The 19,740-nt window shown below is 37.2% G+C and overlaps 1 long non-coding RNA gene across 3 annotated transcripts in view; it reads left to right on the top strand.

The window, feature by feature from the left end:
- LOC107969228 (uncharacterized) overlaps positions 1 to 16,676 on the top strand; it is a 67,342-nt gene extending 50,666 nt beyond the window's left edge. Inside the window, exons 1-7 of one of the 3 annotated variants that reach the window (XR_010151835.1) lie at positions 2,109 to 2,248; positions 12,858 to 13,063; positions 14,019 to 14,693; positions 15,005 to 15,247; positions 15,336 to 15,428; positions 16,171 to 16,391; positions 16,492 to 16,676. This is a non-coding gene — a long non-coding RNA (uncharacterized LOC107969228). Of the gene's footprint in view, positions 1 to 2,108; positions 2,249 to 12,857; positions 13,064 to 13,806; positions 14,694 to 15,004; positions 15,248 to 15,335; positions 15,429 to 16,170; positions 16,392 to 16,491 lie in introns of those variants that run through there. The other 2 variants (XR_010151834.1, XR_008536396.2) reach the window with 2 other exon arrangements.
- The last annotated feature ends 3,064 nt before the right edge of the window (positions 16,677 to 19,740 follow it).

The raw sequence follows: 19,740 nt of genomic DNA, 5'->3' as shown, positions 1-19,740 counted from the left end.
TCCATGTTGTCACAAAAAAGTCAAACTCCAAGAAATAGAGAGTAGAATGGTGGTTACCAGAGGCTGGTGGGGATGGGAGGGGTGATGGAGAAAGGGGAGATGTTGGTCAAAGGGTATAAAGTTTGAGTTAGACAGAAGCAATAAGTTTTAGTAACCTATTGTACAGCATGGTGACTACAGGTTGCATATTTCAAAACTGCAAAAAGAGTAGATTTTAAATGTTCTTACCACACAAAAATGATAAGTACATGAGGTAATGGATATGCTAAATAGGTAGATTTAGTCATTCTACGATGCATGTATATATGAAAACATCACATTGCACCTCATATTTATATAGTTATTTGTCAATTAAAAATGAAATGAAATAAAAACATTTCAAATGAAAGAATAAAAGGCAGAATTAACAATATTTAAAAATTTTATGCTTATTACTAATATATGTAAAAAATGAAAGTTACTTTTGTTACAATAATGGATCCCATTATTTGTAAACATCAGAGCTACCATTGTGTGCCATATTCTATACCATGTGTTGTTCTAAGAAGCCGTTCACATGTATTATTTTATTCATTTTTTTCAATGATCCCATAAAACAGATATGACATTATCTCCACCATGCAGATGAGACACAGAGAGTTTGGGTCACTGCCGACATCACACTGCTTACGGTGGTGCAGCCTCAGATCCCACTGTCAGACTCCGGAGTCTGCTTCTTCACCACCAAGCCATAATTTCTGCCTGTGACAAGCAAGGCCGGGTCCATTATGGATGAGCATCCTTTCATATTTGACAGGACCACTTCCCCTTAGCCCCTTTGTAACCCCGGGGCATTGGTGATGCTGTCCACCTGGTAAATCAACCATCCCTTTTGCACCCAGAGCTGATTTTATAGAAATCTAAATACACTTCACTAGGTTTACATGTTAACACTAAAAGAAAAAGAATGTTCTCTGTTTGCCTTTTAGTTGAGGCAACATTTTGGTTTTATAGGCTTGTTTTAGTAAGTAATTATTCTGGTAATGCCAAGGCCTCCTTTATTGAGTCATAAATGCATCCTGGACAACTCAAAATAACAAGCAGGCCTTTTCCTTTGGGCCTAGCAGGCACACACTGTTTAGCTAGATGTGAGTTGGCTTGCCTGCCTCTGCAGGTTTCTCTTTCTCTCTGGAAAGCTCCTATGAAACCATGTGAAGGGGGGAAAGAGGATCAGATAATTGGGATCTTTAAGACGGTTATTATGAAAAATGTTCTGGAACCAATTCAAATACCAATCAGAAACCACATTGTTCTACTAAATCACTTTCAGATGCCATATAAGACACAAAATACAATTATTTCCAGTTTAAAAATATAATGTTCCTTTAAAAAAAAACACAGCATTTTATTTTATTATTTAAAAAAAAAAATCTACCTTGGCTGGATTTCAGGCCCATCACAGATGATGTACAGACAGACTTTGTGCCTTTCCCTTTGGATTTGGAGCCTGTAGACCTCACTGTAATGTATTTAAAAGTTCCTTAAAATGGATGTGACAGCTGTTTTCTTTGTGTATTACAGAAATATACAGAGTTCAGAGGCTCCGTGGCTACACTTTGGGCATGTATGTCATTACAGGAATGAAAAAAAGATGATGGCCAAATGCTGTATTAAAATCCCATTAGAAATGCCGGGAGAAATTTATGGCCCCAATCTCTTTTATCTGACAGGTATCAGTTTGGTGAAAGTTTTCTTTCTTGCCCTTTTCTCTCCCTCCCTTCCTCCCTCCCTTCCTTCCTTCTCTCCTTCCCTCCTTCCCTCCCTTCCTCTCTCCTTCCCTCCATTTCTTCTTCCTTTCCTCCTTCTTTTATTACCTTCCAATTCCCTACTTGACCACAGAATATCTGAGTGTTGTCTTTACTACTGAAAAGGCAATATTTTCAGATTTCTGTCAATATTTGCTTCTCTTCCTTGTTTTATACGTTAGACACCTTGAGGTCCCTTTCCTAGATATTTTTCTCCAGCTGAGGATTCATTGAGTCCATGATGGTTTGTCTGAGCCATCATTACTGTGATGAGGAGTAAGGAGTTAACACACCATGTGACCTCAGGAATAATTTCTGTTACAGCAGTTCCCATGTGATCCATCAGGCTCTGAACATGAATTTTAATGGGCTCAGAACCACTTCTCTACCCTGAGGTCACAGGCTGTCAGAGTGAATCTTCCACAAACTGATTGGAACCTGAAGAATTTGCTCTGTCAAGAGAGGTATGCATTTTTGCCTTCAGACCTCTAGGACATGCTGTCACCCTCTGTGGAACAAGAGGGAAATACCAAACCATTACTTTGTTAAGTATAGAGTTACTTATGGATTAACATGGAACACCTCAGCTCACAAAGTTGCTACAAGGTCTGACAATAGGAGCAATAGGAGCCTGGAGGTCTCATTCTGGTCTGGCTTTGCCACTTACAAGCCATGTGGTCATGGGCAAGTTGCTTTATCTCTGTAGGTTCAGTTCATTTAATGGTAAAAGGAGGACTGGCTTTGAAAATCTCTGATTTTGTGGAACTAACCCAATGGGGGCAGATAGGAAGATGAAATATTGCGGTGAGATAGTGTCACCAAGGATACACAACAGGTTTTTCCCCCAAATGTTAGTAGGGAAAAAAGAATAAATAACTCTGTACTTCAGGGAACTCAGAGTCACTGATAACACCTCTGTTCACTTATCTAATGTTTTGTTCATCTCTATTTACCAGCCTAAAAGCCATTTAAGGCCAAGGATGGGCCACTCACCTCTGTATCCTCACCTCTATGCCTGTTTGTCATGTGTAGGAAAAAAGGCATAAACCTTAGGTGGTATGGAGAATGAGGAAAGGGGAGGAGAAGGAGAAATCCAAAAGATAGGTGGAAAACCATGGGAGCAAATCAAGGCAGGAAATCAGAGAAATCAAAGCCAGAGAGCATCTCAGGAAGAGCTGATGGCTACCAGCACTGAATACCACAGGTAGGCAAAAATGTGCTGCAGAAAGGCTGAGCAAAAGGCCCTGCAGCTGGGGAATATCAGTGGTCAGGCTATGGAGACTAGAATAGTTCCTCTGTTGTTACTTCACCTTGCAACTTAAAAAAATATATACAGGCTGGGCACAGTGGCTCACACCTGTAATCCCAACACTTTGGGAGGCTGAAGCAGGAAGACTGTTTGGGCCCAGGAGCTTGAGACCAGCCTAGACAACATGGTGAAACCCTGTCTCTACAAGAAATACAAAAAAATTAGCTGGGGGTGCTGGAGCATGCCTGTATTCCCAGCTATTAGCGGGGCTGAGGTGGTAGAATCACTGGAGTCTGGTGGGTTGAGGCCTTAGTGAGCCGTGATCACACCACTGCACGGCAGCCTGGGAGACAGAGTGAGACCCTGTTTCAAAAAACTTAATCTACGTATATATACAGAAATGGGCTTTTATGTTTTCATTTTTATAAATTGGGAAATTTTATACATATATTTCTCTATATCTTGCTTTTTTACTTTTCAAATGCTGTGAAATTCCTCCAGGTCATTTGGGAGAGATCTAAACTCTCTAAGTCAATATTTTTTAAAGGAATATTTGACAAAATTTGTATATATTCAAGTTGTATAACATGACAGTGTGTTATACGTAAACATTGTGTAATGATTACCACAATCAAATTAAAGAGCACATCCATCATCACCCATAGATACCATTTGTATGTGTGTGTGTGTGTTTGTGTGTGTGTGTGTGGTGTGCATAATAAGGACACTTAAAATCTGATCTTTTATCGAATTTCAAATAAATAATCAAAAAGTGAAAGCATTATTATCTCTAGAAAACAGGAAGACAGCACTGTCACTTAAGGTTGAATAAACGAAATATTGAAGAAGTTAATTTCACCAAACATTACACAGTAATAGAAGATAAGTGTCGTGAACTCAAAATATCTGACAGAGGTCTCAGTCAATTTAGAAAGTTTATTTTGCCAAGGTTAAGGATGCACCTGTGACACAATCTCAGGAGGTCCTGACAACATGTGCCCAGGATGATTGGGGTACAGCTTGCTTTTATACATTTTAGGGAGATGTGAGACATCAGTCAATATGTGTAAGATGTATATTGGTTCGGTTGGGTAAGGCAGGACAACTTGAGGCGGGGACTTCCAGGTCATAAGTAGACAAGAGACAAAGGTAGCATTCTTTTGAGTCCTTGATCAGTCTTCCACTGAATACACAGCTGAGTCTGGCTCCATGAATCTGCATTTTTACATAAGCAATAGGGCAGAGGAAGTAATCAGATATGTATTTGTCTCAGGTGAGCCTCAGAAGGATGACTTTGATTTCTTTCTGACCTTTGTCTACAAGGGATTTCCTTGCTGGCAAATTGTGAGGGAGATATGTAGCTTTTTATCTTTGTAGCTATCTTATTTAGAAATAAAATGGGAGGCAGGTTTGCCTGACATATTTCCTAGCTTGACTTTTCCCCTGGCTTAGTGACTTTGGGGTCTTGAGATTTATTTTCCTTTCACAGTGTCAAATCTATACTCCTGATGTGTCTTTTAGTTCCCACTCCCTTTAGACTATATTACACACTTCTTACTGACGTGACATGGGCTACTTAGTGAACAGGGGCAGAATGGTCCAGTAATTGGCTAAGAGTACATCAAGATCCAGCAGATTGATGTACACAGCACCATAGGCTTACTTCCCACAACATCCTTGAATGAAATAAAAGGAAAAATCCAAACTACTTGGTAGTAAAGAATTGGAAAACATAGCAGAAGATTAGAGTAAGTAGTAAATGACAAATGGGAAATATGAATACTTGATGAACATTATGTTCAAATGACTATCTCAGCAGAACATTCTGTATCTACAGAAAGGATTGGCTTAAGTAAAGCTATTATGATGGTATTAAATGCTAACTTCAAATTAGAGACCAACTCCAAAACAGAAAAAGAAAATGTTTTTAAGCAGTACCCTTTATATAATCTGGTATCGGTTTTGAGGAATAACAGAGTACATTCTGAGAAAAAAAAATTGGAAACACCTAAAGGGTAAGGAAATCATGAACCAGAAGTATGGATTTCTGCATTACAAATTGTATCAGATTCTTTTTTTGGATAATAGTTAATAACACTCGTGAGAAAAAAGTAGAGTAGATGTTATTTATTAGAGTTTTTATAGACTATCTGGTTTAGAAATTGCAAAATTATATTTTTAATTTATTTTGAGAGTTAGTTCCAATTGGCAGAGACTAAAATATGTTGCAAAGACTGCTTGTAGAAGAACCAAGAAAGGAAGAATTCAAGGTGTTAGAGTTTAGGAAGCAATATGTTTTACATCTTTCTTATAAATATTTTCATTGCTTCTCTGAAAGAAAAATAAATTGGAACATTAATGAAATTGGCATTTAAGTCCTTAGTTTGAGAATGTTAGTGAACACTAAAAAATTGGCAGAATTGAGAGATGAAATTATTTCTCTTCTTTCTCTGGATTTTAGGAGAGATCAGAAGGAGAAAAATTATTTATTCATTTATTCATTCAAACATTTCTTTCTCCATGGTCACATTGGTGCCATAATAAATGCAACAGAAAGATGTAAAAAGAAAATAGCTATTCTTTATTATTTAAATTATCTTCATCTTAATTTTCTTATCTGTAAAATGGAGATTATAACCACTAATTCTGAGTGTTATTGTGAGCATTAAATGTGATGACCTATGTAAAACAGCACAATGCTTAGTGTACAGGAATGGTGTTAATAACAAACCTTATTGAGCACTTACTATGTGTTAGGTATTCTGTTAAATTTTTTGTATACATTTATTCATCTGATGCTTGTAACAACCTTATGGTGGATGGAATCATCTTAATCCCAATTTATGGTTGAAGAAACTGTTGTTTAGAGAGTTTAAGTAACTCGTCCAAGTTTGTAAGTAGTTTGGCTGAGGTTCAAACTTAGAGAGTTTGACTCCATTGCTCGTACCTGGGAGCTATTATGGTTATTACTTTAACTACTAGGCTAAGCTGAAATTGCAGCAATAGGAATTTAAATTCAGACATAACGTCCTTAACTATAGAGATTATGGGAAAAATGGAATGGAAGTTTTTAAAGTATGAAAATCCTGAGAGACTTTTAAGCACATCCCAGACATCAGTTGGGGTCCTACTATCCCTTGGAGACTTAGATCAATTTGGTTTAAAATTTCAATTTGGTACCAATACAAGTTTAGAGCTACTTCTACAATTTCTGTGAATTTTCAGTGGCGTCCTTCTTCAAGTTTTCTTTGTCTTAGATTCATCCTGCATCATCCAGACACAATTTCTACTTTCCCCAAGTATGTCATTAGTTTAGTGTTTTTACTGAAGATCTGAGAGGTTATGGGAGAAGTAACATCACACACAATATTGCTAACTTCCTGGCCTTATCTCCATTCTTCCTCATTTTACACAAGAGGAAATATGCTTGATAACCATGCTGATTTCAACCACCTTGTAACCAGGACCCCAGGCAGGATTCTTCCTATTGGCAGATAGGCTGATCATGCCACTGCAGGTGAGGAGACAAACCTCTTTTTCATCCATCTAGGTATTCTTCTTAAGCCTTGAATTTTCTTTCCATTAACAAAAGAAAAATAAAACCAGAATCATCAAAGCTAATGTAAGTCAATCCTCCAAGTAAAGTCCTCTTGAGAGGCCAAGAGGTCAAAACTAGAAACAGTAAGATTACATTAAAAGTTAGAAATGTTAGCCAGGCCTGGTAGCGAACCTGTAATCCCAGCTACTCTGGAGGCTGAGGCAGAGAATCGCTTGGACCCGGGAGGTGGAGGTTGCAGTGAGCCAAGATCGCGACACTGCACTCCAGCCTGGACAACAAGAGGAAGACTCCATCTCAAAAAAAAAAAAAAAAAAAAAAAAAAGACAGAAATGTTTCTAAAGCATTCATTTGTATGGACTACAGTGAGGAGATTCTTTGCCACCTGATTTCCAGTTGGGTTGGGCCAAAGGGAAGCCCTGGCAGGAGATTGGAAAGAAGGAAGAGAACGGGGTCAGGTGGTTTATTTACTTCAGTCTCCTTTTTGGACACTAAGTGATCATTAACCTGAGGCCAGAAGGCCAGTCAGTCAACTCCAGGGAGAAAATTGGCAGAAGAGAGAACTTTGCAATGCTTTATGCTCCTGTGGATATATAAGCACATGTCAGTATAGCCAACTAAATATATAGTTTCCCTTAGTCTTGACACATGCAAAACTTTTTTTTTAAATTCATGTTGAAAGGAATGTTAGAAGAATGTTAGAAACTAGTTTCTTCTTTACAAGGGAATTATCTTTATAATAGGCCCTCTTGCCTGCAGGCGATCTGTATGCAAGCAGATTGGTACAGAGAGATCTGGGTTCCAATTCAGGCTTGGTATCTACTAATTTAATGAAAGGAAGGTTTACAATAGTCAACTCATGTATTTACCAGTGCAATTCATCATTTAACATATAATTATTGAGTATGTAGTTGTATCAGGCCCTGTGCTAGGCACTGAGAAAACAGCAGTGAACGACAAGCTCCCTACTTTCAGGGTGCTTACATTTCAGTGGGAACAAAAAAATCTGTAACATTCTAAGAGAAAAATAAGGCAGGGCAAGAGAACAAAGCATTATAGGGGAGGGGCTCCAAGATAAGTTGACATGTGAACAGAGATCTAAATAGAATAAGGGAGGGAGCCATGTGGAAATTTAGGGGAAGAGTGTCTTAGGCAGAGGGAACCACCAGTTCAAAGGCTTTGAGACTGGAGTGTGCTTGGTGTGTTTCAGGAACAGAGCAGAAGCCAGAATGGTGGCTGGAGCTGACTGAGGCAGAAATGGGTAAAAGATGAGATCAGAGAAGTAACCTTTCCTTTCTAGCAAATTCACCTAATTTTCCTTTCTCTACTGGACTGTTGTGAAGTCTTAAAGTTTGAGGGCAGTGTTTATAAAAAGTGACTAATGGAATATTCCTCGTGTGAGAAGTCCTGATGGTTCTGACATGGGGTAGGGTTCACACCTTGTTTCCACATTTCTCTAGATTCCTTTCCCATCCTAGTAATAGGCCCAGCAAAAATTCATATTGTTCAAGAAGACTGAGAAATACTTAAGTCATAGACTGATTTCTAATCAAGTGAATTTTTTTTGGCATGATTAGAAGTGAATTTCTTTAGCTCCAAATTAGTTTCCAGCCTTTATTTATTCCATTATGATTTATGTGGCCACGCATGCTTTCTGTAACCTTCCATTATTTCTCTGGATCCATGTTTTGGCCAGGGCAGTCAGTCCTACCCACAGTAATATAAAGAACTCTTACAGATTTTTAAGGAAGTTTTTCACTTATAGAAAGTAATAAAAGTATTAATTTCCTTTTCAGATTATTTAAATGGCTCATAAAACAGCCTCATTTACTGAGCCTACATTTCCTTGTGTCCCAAATAACCAAGAGAGGGTGTATGGTCTAGGGCACTAAAGCATTTATGCACACTGGTGGTCTGAAAGGTTTAATGTCTCTTCCTGGAGTGATTAATTTAAAGCAGGGCGAGACTGGCTCAACATTATTATTTCATCTTAACTGCATCTGGAAATCCAGAGTGAGCCATGATTTAACTCTGTTGAAGAAAAAGAAATGCATGTTCATAATTCTTACCTATTATTAAAGCAATTCCTCAATTGTTCCTCGTACCTAGGAGGCAAAGCTCATATCACCTTGAACAGGAGACAGGAAGTGGCAGAGTCATTTCTGTCTATTGATGAGGCAGGGACTTAGGGAGCAGAGTAACTGGAGTTTAGTTGAGGCATGAGGCTTCTATAATTTTATAAATTGAGCAAAAAGCTGATAATTTATTTCTAAAGAAAAAATAAATCCCAAGAATTAACAACTAAAAAAATTCGCCAATATTATAAACATCACAAAATGAAGAAAAATAGCATAATATTTTAAATTAATTAACTCCCTCACTTACCACTATGCATTCTTTTTACATTTTTGACTGCATACTCTTTGATGAAACTTTCTTACTAATAAGATTCTGTAATATTTTATACAGAGAATATAAAGATATCTTAGTCTTTCCTTTAGCACAGTTGATTGAAATTTACTTTTTATTACTCATAGTTTAGATGACCAAAACTGTGGCTTACTACGGAGACTTATTTGCTGTTTTTCTCTACTGCTCCAAGTTTGTGGTCTATCAAATAGGAATTTTGATAGTTCTAGTATTTCTTAGCAATGGTTTAGGTTCAGAAACACATGCTAAGAAAATGAGTTCTTGATTGTATGTATGGATAGAGAAAAACCTGGGATAGGAAAACCTCGGATAGTTCTTGATTGTATGTATTGATAAAGCAAAACCTGGGTAGATTAGGGTACTGTGTTTTGGGGCATGCTGTACTTTCAGGAATCCTTCACTGTAGAGATTAATGTAGGTAAGCAGTACAGGGGAAAAAGTACCCTTGACACACACACACACACACACACACACACACGTGCACACACATCTGGGTCTGAGTCCTTTCCTTCCGTAAGTACCCTTTCAATGATATTCTGTATTTTTTCCCCCTATTCAAGCCTGTCTGTGATGTATATTTTAACTTGATCTCATTTAGATAGGATGTTGGCACCCTGTGCTTATGTGTAGTATTTTGTTGGCTACTGGCACTTGGTTGAACATATGGCAAGTACAAGGTTAATCCACTCACTTGGAAATAGTAGCAACTCTTCTTGACATAACTGTATCCTATAGAGTCCATTTATATTTTGCTGTGATTTGAGAAATTTGGTTCTACTTATACCAGAAACAAAATAGGCCACTTCAAACTTTTTTTTTTCTTCAGTGAGAGCTTCCAATTAAAAGGAAGAAGGAAGAACAGGACATATTTTCTGTAAGAATAAAAAATGCCACATGGTGCTTACCCTACCTGGCTGATTTCTCTGTTAGGAATATAAACTTCACAAGGCAGAGAGTATTTTTCTTATCACGTATCTTCTTTGTTGCTCTCATGCTCCTTAAGAGAATTTTTACAGACTTTTTTCCCCCTTCCACATTTTTAAGTTGACAACTAAAATATTTAACATAATTTTATATAGTTTCAAAGGATATAATTTCTTGAACATTTAAATGGAAATTTTTAAAGTAAAACTGTCACCTCACTTTTAAATTAGCACTTTTTACAGGAATTTTATATCTGCTATCATCTATTTTAAAGGCATACAAATATCTTCTTTAAAAATTCGATATTTTTTCTGAATGGGCAAAAACTGGAAGCATTCCCTTTGAAAACTGGCACAAGACAGGGATGCCCTGTCTCACCACTCCTATTCAACATACTGTTGGAAGTTCTGGCCAGGGCAATTAGGCAGGGGAAGGAAATAAAGGGTATTCAATTAGGAAAAGAGGAAGTCAAATTGTCCCTGTTTGCAGATGACATGATTGTATATCTAGAAAACCCCATTGTCTCAGCCCAAAATCTCCTTAAGCTGATAAGCAACTTCAGCAAAGTCTCAGGATACAAAATCAATGTACAAAAATCACAAGCATTCTTATACACCAATAACAGACAAACAGAGAGCCAAATCATGAGTGAACTCCCATTCACAATTGCTTCAAAGAGAATAAAATACCTAGGAATCCACCTTACAAGGGATGTGAAGGACCTCTTCAAGGAGAACTACAAACCACTGCTCAATGAAATTAAAGAGGATACAAACAAATGGAAGAACATTCCATGCTCATGGGTAGGAAGAATCAATATTATGAAAATGGCCATACTGCCCAAGGTAATTTATAGATTCAATGCCATCCCCATCAAGCTACCAATGCCTTTCTTCACAGAATTGGAAAAAACTACTTTAAAGTTCATATGGAACCAAAAAAGAGCCCGCATCACCAAGTTAATCCTAAGCCAAAAGAACAAAGCTGGAGGCATCATGCTACCTGACTTCAAACTATACTACAAGGCTACAGTAACCAAAACAGCATGATACTGGTACCAAAATAGAGATATAGATCAATGGAACAGAACAGAGCCCTCAGAAATAATGCCGCATATCTACAACTATCTGATCTTTGACAAACCTGAGAAAAACAAGCAATGGGGAAAGTATTCCCTATTTAATAAATGGTGCTGGGAAAACTGGCTAGCCATATGCACAAAGCTGAAACTGGATCCCTTCCTTATACCTTATACAAAAATCAATTCAAGATGGATTAAAGACTTAAACATTAGACCTAAAACCATAAAAACCCTAGAAGAAAACCTAGGCAATACCATTCAGGACATAGGCATGGGCAAGGACTTCATGTCTAAAACACCAAAAGCAATGGCAACAAAAGCCAAAATTGACAAATGGGATCTAATTAAACTAAAGAGCTTCTGCACAGCAGAAGAAACTACCATTAGAGTGATCAGGCAACCCACAAAATGGGAGAAAATTTTCGCAACCTACTCATCTGACAAAGGGCTAATATCCAGAATCTACAATGAACTCCAACAAATTTACAAGAAAAAAACAAACAACCCCATCAAAAAGTGGGCGAAGGACAGAAACAGACACTTCTCAAAAGAAGACATTTATGCAGCCAAAAAACACATGAAAAAATGCTCACCATCAGTGGCCATCAGAGAAATGCAAATCAAAACCACAATGAGATACCATCTCACACCAGTTAGAATGGCAACCATTAAAAAGTCAGGAAACAACAGGTGCTGGAGAGGATGTGGAGAAATAGGAACACTTTTACACTGTTGGTGGGACTCTAAATTAGTTCAACCATTGTGGAAGTCAGTGTGGCGATTCCTCAGGGATCTAGAACTAGAAATACCATTTGACCCAGCCATCCCATTACTGGGTATATACCCAAAGGACTATAAATCATGCTGCTATAAAGACACATGCACACGTATGTTTATTGCAGCATTATTCACAATAGCAAAGACTTGGAAGCAACCCAAATGTCCAACAATGATAGACTGGATTAAGAAAATGTGGCACATATACACCATGGAATACTATGCAGCCATAAAAAAGGATGAGTTCATGTCCTTTGTAGGGACATGGATGAAACTGGAAATCATCATTCTCAGTAAACTATCGCAAGAACAAAAAACCAAACACCGCATATTCTCACTCATAGGTGGGAATTGAACAATGAGAACACATGGACACAGGAAGGGGAACATCACACTCGGGACTGTTGTGGGGTGGGGGGAGGGGGGAGGGATAGCATTGGGAGATATACCTAATGCTAAATGAGGAGTTAGTGGGTGCAGCTCACCAGCATATCACATGTATACATATGTAACTAACCTGCACATTGTGCACATGTACCCTAAAACTTAAAGTATAATAATAAAAAAAAATTAGACATTTTCGTAATTCTTTTTTCTCTTTGGTATTTTATTTCCATTCCACTTCCTCTTAGACTTTTACGCCAATGCAAGATAATTTTAAAAGCGAATATCTGTTATTGGTTACCCTTTTATATGCCTATACAACAAAAATTTTAAAATTTCCATTCTGTGTTTTTTTCACTATCTCCATAGTCAGAACTTTATGTCTAGATTTAGATTCCTTTTGCTACATTTTTAGCTCTGCCTACTAGTTGCAATAAAAATTTTCTATGGTCCTAGAGTTTGAATACCTATAATTTTCTTCTGTATTATCATAACAGTTATTTTTCATATGCAAGTGATCAAACATACACACAAATTATAATTTTTAAATATCAAAAATAATATTGTATTGGAGATGCTTTTCTTAGTATGATAGGTGGTCAGGGTTTATGGTGCTTTGATTAAATGAGGTGACACAAATATTTCAAATTATTCCTTTGTTTGACATCCCAGAGATTATTACATCGCAAGACAATGCATCGCTCCAGCAAGGATAACAAAGAGAATGGGAAGGAAAGGGTTATGAAGAGTTCATGGAAGGCACCTAGGCAGACTACTTTTAGGAAAGAGTGGATGTGGAAGCTAAGTATCTGGAAATTGATTTCCTTAGAACAGTTTGTGTTTACATGTCTTCTGAAAGGTTTTATGTACTCCCAAGAGTAAGTATACCTGTTTGAAGAAGCTGCTCAATATAGTTCTTAAAATAGTCTACAAACATGTTACCCCAGCATAGTAAGAAATAGGAGTACAGCCAGAAATGAGAGTGGGAATGATTAGAGAGACCTCTTTGAGGCCTTGGTCGTGGGCAGGAGCACAGTGGGCGGGGCTCTTTCTAGATATGCTTTAATCATCAGGAATTCTGATACAATTATATTTTGATTATGATATATAAGCTTCATTTGATTACTGTTGCCAAATATTTTTTGCTCTTCACAAAGTAAACCTCTTTTTAAAACTTTTTAACTGGCAAATAATAATTGCATCTATTTAGGTGGTACATTGTGATGTTTTGATACCTGATTACATTGTGGAATGATTTAATCAATCTACTTAAATTTAGTGAAAATAACTTAAGCTATTAATCTCAGCCTTGGTGGCTTCTCCTAATTTATGCTTACACAGGAGGCCATCTTCATTGTGAAATGTCACAGACTCTCACAAGCAAGAGAAGAAAATGTAGAGAAGCCCCTCAAATAAAATGCATTAGGTTAATTCATACCGACAAATGTGACACACTTAAAATTGTTCCTAACATCAGTTCATGATTTATTTCAAAAGTTCTTAATATTCAAAAATGCTCAATAATTTAAATTATTTCAATGTATATAGCAAATAAACCCTGCTATTAAAACAAAAGAATCAGGTTCATTTCAGAAGAGTGAAAACTAGCAAGATCTTACTGTAAATCAACTGTTTGTTTTCAATTATTTGGCATGAGATCTTACATATTTTTAACCCATGTTTTAATTCTCATAGATACCCTGTTGCAAAAGTTCTGAAACATTGTAAGAAAAAGTGTTTTTGTAACACTTTGGCAATGGAAGCCTCACTTCACTCTGTTATGTAATGTCCCATCCAGTTTTTAGTTAAACCTGGAAACACCTTTGTCCTTAGGTGAAGCAGCAAGTCTTGCTTAAGCAAAGCTGGTGAAATCAGAGCCTGGTCCAAGGCTCAGAAGCATTTGCGGGGAAAAGCAAACACTTTTTGTGGGAGAAGGAAACAAAGGAGAAGAGAGGAGGAGGAAGAAATTGAAAAAGAAGGGGAGGAGAAGAGGAAAAGAAAAAGAGATGTTGAGAGAAAGAAAAACAGAGAACTGTGTGTGATTGGATGCCATGACTCCTCAGTCTCAGTGCTAATGCCGTTGTTACCTAACTCTATTTAGGGAACTTTCCAGAACACAGCAAAGCTTTGTGGGCCTGGCTTTCAGAACTTATGCAACAATTGTTTTGGGAGCAGCCTGAAAATTTTACAAGAGAACTGAGTTTTCAAGACACTGACAGTGTGACCAAAAGATCAAAGGTTTGGTGCAGTGGGACTAAGTTTCAGGAAGCCTTTCAAATTGTGAAGATTTTCCTCCCTGTTATGGCAGTTAAGACATGTGAAAATGGTAGTTCGAGACACTTATAAGCAACTTTCTTCTTAGTTCACAATGTTCCGTGAATGTCAGTGCCCTCCAAACCCATGAGAACAAAGCAGGCAACCAGGATGATTACTCCCAAATCATTGATAAAAGGAGAGAGAAGTACAGAGATACACAGTGATTTGTGTGGGTTGCCAAAAAGTTGCACGGTCAGTTTGACAACTGTTATTGCCTTCATGTTGACAAATTGCAAAAGCAGCATTGCTGTGTATGGGTGGGGAGGGAGGAGGAATTGCATGAGTAAGAATGAGATGAGCAATAGTTAGGTGGGGTGGAAATGAAATCTTAACAGTTATTGGGGATTCTGATGTATTTATCAAACCAAAAGATGATCTAAAAGCCATACAATCAGACTTAGATTAGGGCAGTCTGTGATAAGCAAAAGTTATAGTGTGTTTTTTTTGAAAATATGGCATGATAATTAATAGCAACTCTTTTTTTATACTTGCTTGGTTAACAGGAGGAAACACAGATAAATTAAATACTGGTTAGCAATCTTCAATAACCAGGAGATGCTTAACATTTATTTAGAAATCTGCAACATTTTATAAATCATTGTTTTGGCTGCTGGGACAAACTCAGAATCTGGAACCCACGGAAACCCTTCAGTTACACAAAGGCTTTCCAGTTCATTGCTACTGCACTGAAGAACAGTCTTCACAACTATACCTGGAACTTATTAGGCCAGGAAGGCAAGGCGTTGGTATGTGTTTTTATTATAGTTAAACTTATCTGGATTTAAAAAGCATTAACTATCTTCTGATTTCTTCCTTTTTCTTCAATTGTACAAGAGTGTTTCAATTGAATATTGCAACTGAAGACATTCACTCTGCGTTGATCACCTATGGAGTGATCAAATTTCAACCCTTTGAAGTTTCCTAAATGTAAGCCTTCTTCTTAAATATCCTTAAAGCAGCATTTTTAAGCCTGTAAAGATCCATGAGCCCAAGAATCCCTGCCTGAAGTGCTTTTGGCTTCAGTCATCCAGTTTCAGTCTTCCCATTGTTCAGTTACCCAGATAACAGTTAACCAGATCCTGGTTTTCTCTCATGCCTTGTGGCTAAAGTCATGTTTACCCCAATTGATAAAAATGAAAATGAAAATTATTTATGCAGAAATTCATTCTGGTACTACAACTCTCCTTTCCGTCACAATTTTAGAAGCTTAACCATGATATGCAAAGTGCATTCTGAGGATGACTAACTAGTCATAGTTGAAGGGTTTGGATAACAAAATAGCAGAATAGGACAGGGCCAGGTAATAGTCCTCATCTAAATTTGACTCCAAGGAGCACCAGCACTATTATCAACTCCCACTGCAGTTAAATTAAGATGCTTTTTCCAGAAGGAGTGAACATTCAGACGCAGTAAATTTACAGGGGCGGCTTCCAAAAGTGACGTGTTTCTCCTGGATTATTCCACTCAGAATTCTAGTTAGGAACAACACTGATTAACCCCAGAACACAGTTTCTTGGAGAATCTTCTATTAACCTGACTCGTTTCATGAACTTAGAGAAAACTTAGAGAAGCTTATAATTAATTATGGCCAATTATGCAAAGCTAAACCTCTGACAAGCTGTATCTATAAAAAGATATGAGACTGACTTTATTTTTTCTTTTCTGAAAGGAAAGAGGCACTCTGAATTCAAATGCTGTTTGAATGAACTGACTGCTTCAGCACTGTCTTGTAGATATAGTCCATTCAAATAAAAGACAAATATCTGACTGAATTTTGTTAGCACGTTAAGACATTTATTATAAAAAGGTTTAAGAAGAAAATAATGGTCACAATTCTTCAGAAAACATGTGAACTAATGTGACAAAACACTGTGGTGTTGCAAACTCAAGGTAAAATGAAGTGAATGAGAAAACAAATTTCCCCACAGTTAAGTTGTATCACAATGTTTATTTATCTTTAATTCACCCATCTTTATCCCATTTCTACCAGTGCTGCTCTGGCCAAGTCACCTCGCTGAAATCTCCACTTCCACTTGTGCACCCTGCCAAGCCACTCTCTACACAGCTGCCAGAGTGATTACAAAAACAACGTGGGATTATGCTACCCCTGCTTATCTAAAATTTGTCAAAATGCCCGTTACACTTTGAATAAAATACAGATTCCTCTCAGATCTCATTTCTTATCATGTCTTTCTCAATCATTATGTTCCAGCCTCACTGACCTTCTTTCTGTTCCTGTAAAATATTCCTGCCTCAAGGCCGCAGGCCTACGACCTGCAGTTCTCTTTTTCCCACATATGACCAGGCTCTCTCTTAGCCATCAGGTCTCAAATAAGCTCTTTCCGTTCTGTCTAGGCATCTTATCAAAATCAACCTGTGTATTATTATTCATTTATCACATAATCTTGTTTTATTTTCCTCATAGCACTCTCACTTTCTGAAATTATCTTTGTTTATATGTTTAATGCCCTTCTTTTCCACTAGAATGGAAACTCAAAGATCAAGAAACTTGTCTGGCCTTTTCACTGTTGAATTGCCAAAATTTTGAACAGTGCCTAACATACAGTAAAGGCTCAATAAATAAATAAATAAATAAATAAATAAATGTTCAGCTCTCTTGGCTGTCTCTGCAGTGACCAAGAATATTTTGATGTCTCTCAAAAGAACTGTATGCTTATAGTAGCCTCTGTAGTTCTTGGGTTTGAGTTGTGGAATTACGTGTAGGTGAAACAAAATTATAATGAAAACCTTCGTTTTTAAACCCTTTTGGGCAGAGTCTCATAGAATCTCATTTTATAGACAGGTAGGGTCAGGGATTTGGGAAATGGAGAATTAAATTAGTATTTTTGAATGCTTATTATGTTTTAGACACTGTGATAGGCATTTGATATATGTAAAGGCAATATGCAGTCTTCTAAATTGAATTCCATATGACTTAGACTGTTTAGGGCGATGGGCTTGTGATCAAGACTGTATGAAGTCAGGGATAGCTAGATAGAATTAGGGATAGCAAAGGAACAGATGCTAAGATTATGGACAGTATGATATTGTAGGATATTGTAGAAAAAGTGTGAGCTTCAAATCAGGTCTGAGCTCAAATCCTAATCTGCCACTTTTACTAGTTGTGTGACCTTGTGTAAGGTACTTACAATTTTAGTGTGGCTCATTTTTCTTATTTATAAGGAATAGAGAACAAACAGCATTTACAAATGATTAATTCACAGTGTTGTGAAGATTTAGTGACATAATATTTTAATATGTAAAATAACTAGGCCTATTGCCTTTCACATAATAGATGCTTAATAACTGGCAAGTTAGTATGACATACATTATTAGTTACCTACCCAATAACTATACTTCCTTTTTTCTAGACAATGGAACCCTAATTTTGTTCAGAGTAGTAATATCTAGTCCAAATGATGGGTCATGTTTAATGTAAGACAATCATAAGCAACCTGTTTCCCACTTTCCCAGCTTCCTTTGCAACTATAGGTGGTCATGTGATCCAATTCCGGATGACAAAACTAATGGGAAATCCACTGTGTGTTGTGTGTGTGTGTGTGTGTGTGTGTGTATGTTCATGTGTGTGCATGCACCTAAGTGAGGGGAGGAGTGTCTGGAGAAGTTTTTCTTTTGTTAAAAAGCAAAATATTTTAATAATAAAATTTAGCACTTGAGCTACATTTATTTTTGAATGGTTTTTAAATTAATATTATTATTTTGAGACTGGGTTTTCTTCTGTCACCCATCTGCAGTGCAGCGGCATGATCATAGTTCACTGCAGCCTCCACCTTCCTGGCTGAGGTTCCCACCTCAGCCTCCCAAGTAGCTGGGACTATAGGCATGCACCACCATGCCTGGTTAATTTTTCTGTTTTTTGTAGAGATGGGGTCTCACTATGTTGACCAGGCTGGTCTTGAACTCCTGGGCTCAAGCAATCCTCCCTCCTTGGCCTCCCAGCATTGGGATTACAGGCATGAGACACCACACCCAGAAAATCATTATTATTTTTAACTGACTAGTAATAATTGTACATATTTAGAAGTACAGAGTGATATTTTGATATATGTATACAATATGTAATGAACAAATCAGGGTAATTAGCATATCTATCATCTCAAATATTTATCATTTTTGTTTTGTATTGGGAACATTCAAGATCTTCTCTTTTAGCTATTTGAAAATGTACAATAAATATTGTTAACTATAGTTATCCTACAGGGCTATAGAACACTAGAACTTATTCCTCCCATCTAGCTGTAATTTTGTATCCATTAACTATCCTCTCCCTGTCCTCCACTCCCCACTACCTTGCCAGTCTTTTAGTAGCCATAATTCTACTCTTCTATGAGCTTAAGGTTTTTAGTTCCCACATATGAGTGAGAACATGTGGTATATCTCTTTCTGTATGTGACTTATTTCACTTAACATAATGTCTGGGCTTATCCATGTTGCCACAAATGACAGGATTTCATTTTTTTTTTTGGTGGCTGAATAGTATTCCATTTTGTATATACCACATTTTCTGTATCCATTTATCTGTTGATGGATGCGTGTTGATTCCATACTTTGGCTGTTGTGAACAGTGCTGCCATAAACACAAGGTATCTCTTTAATGTATTAATTTCTTTTCCTTTGGATAAATACCAGTATTGGGATTGCTGGATCATACGGTAGCTCTGTCTTTAGTGTTTTGAGGAACTGCCATACTGTTTTCCATAATGGCTATACTAATTTACATTCTCACCAACAATGTATGAGCATTCTCCTTTCTTCCCATCCTTGCCAGCAAGACTGTTTGTCTTTTTAATAATAGGTATTCTGACTTCTAGGGAAGCTTTTCTATTTCTGATATTAAGACAGAAATAGGTGGTCCTGTTTATTATCCCTTTCCTGCTGACGTGAATGTGGAAGCAATGGTTTGTGATCAAGGAGTTATCTTGCAACCTTGAGAGAAAGCTTTGCAGTTTTTGAGCCACTGAAGCAATGCCAGGAGAAGCCATTTATTTGCAGACATCCCGTGTTTACTTAAGCACTGTTAGGTTGCTGACTACTGAAAGCATTTCTAACTGATGTAGGTGTGTGTTTATTTGTTTGAATGTGTGTGTGCTCACATGTATGTAGGTGGGTAGAGCATTTAAATATAGTGGCAGTGAGATATACATTACTTGCACCAAAATTACCTGGAGTTGCCAATTTATTTAAGGTCACTTCACACATGACAGAGGTTAAGGATCTG

Source organism: Pan troglodytes, chromosome 1 (genome assembly GCF_028858775.2).
Source record: "Pan troglodytes isolate AG18354 chromosome 1, NHGRI_mPanTro3-v2.0_pri, whole genome shotgun sequence".
Classification (NCBI taxonomy): domain Eukaryota; kingdom Metazoa; phylum Chordata; class Mammalia; order Primates; family Hominidae; genus Pan; species Pan troglodytes.
The sequence above is the reverse complement of the archived record's forward strand: the minus strand, read 5'-3'. Positions and strand labels throughout refer to the sequence as shown.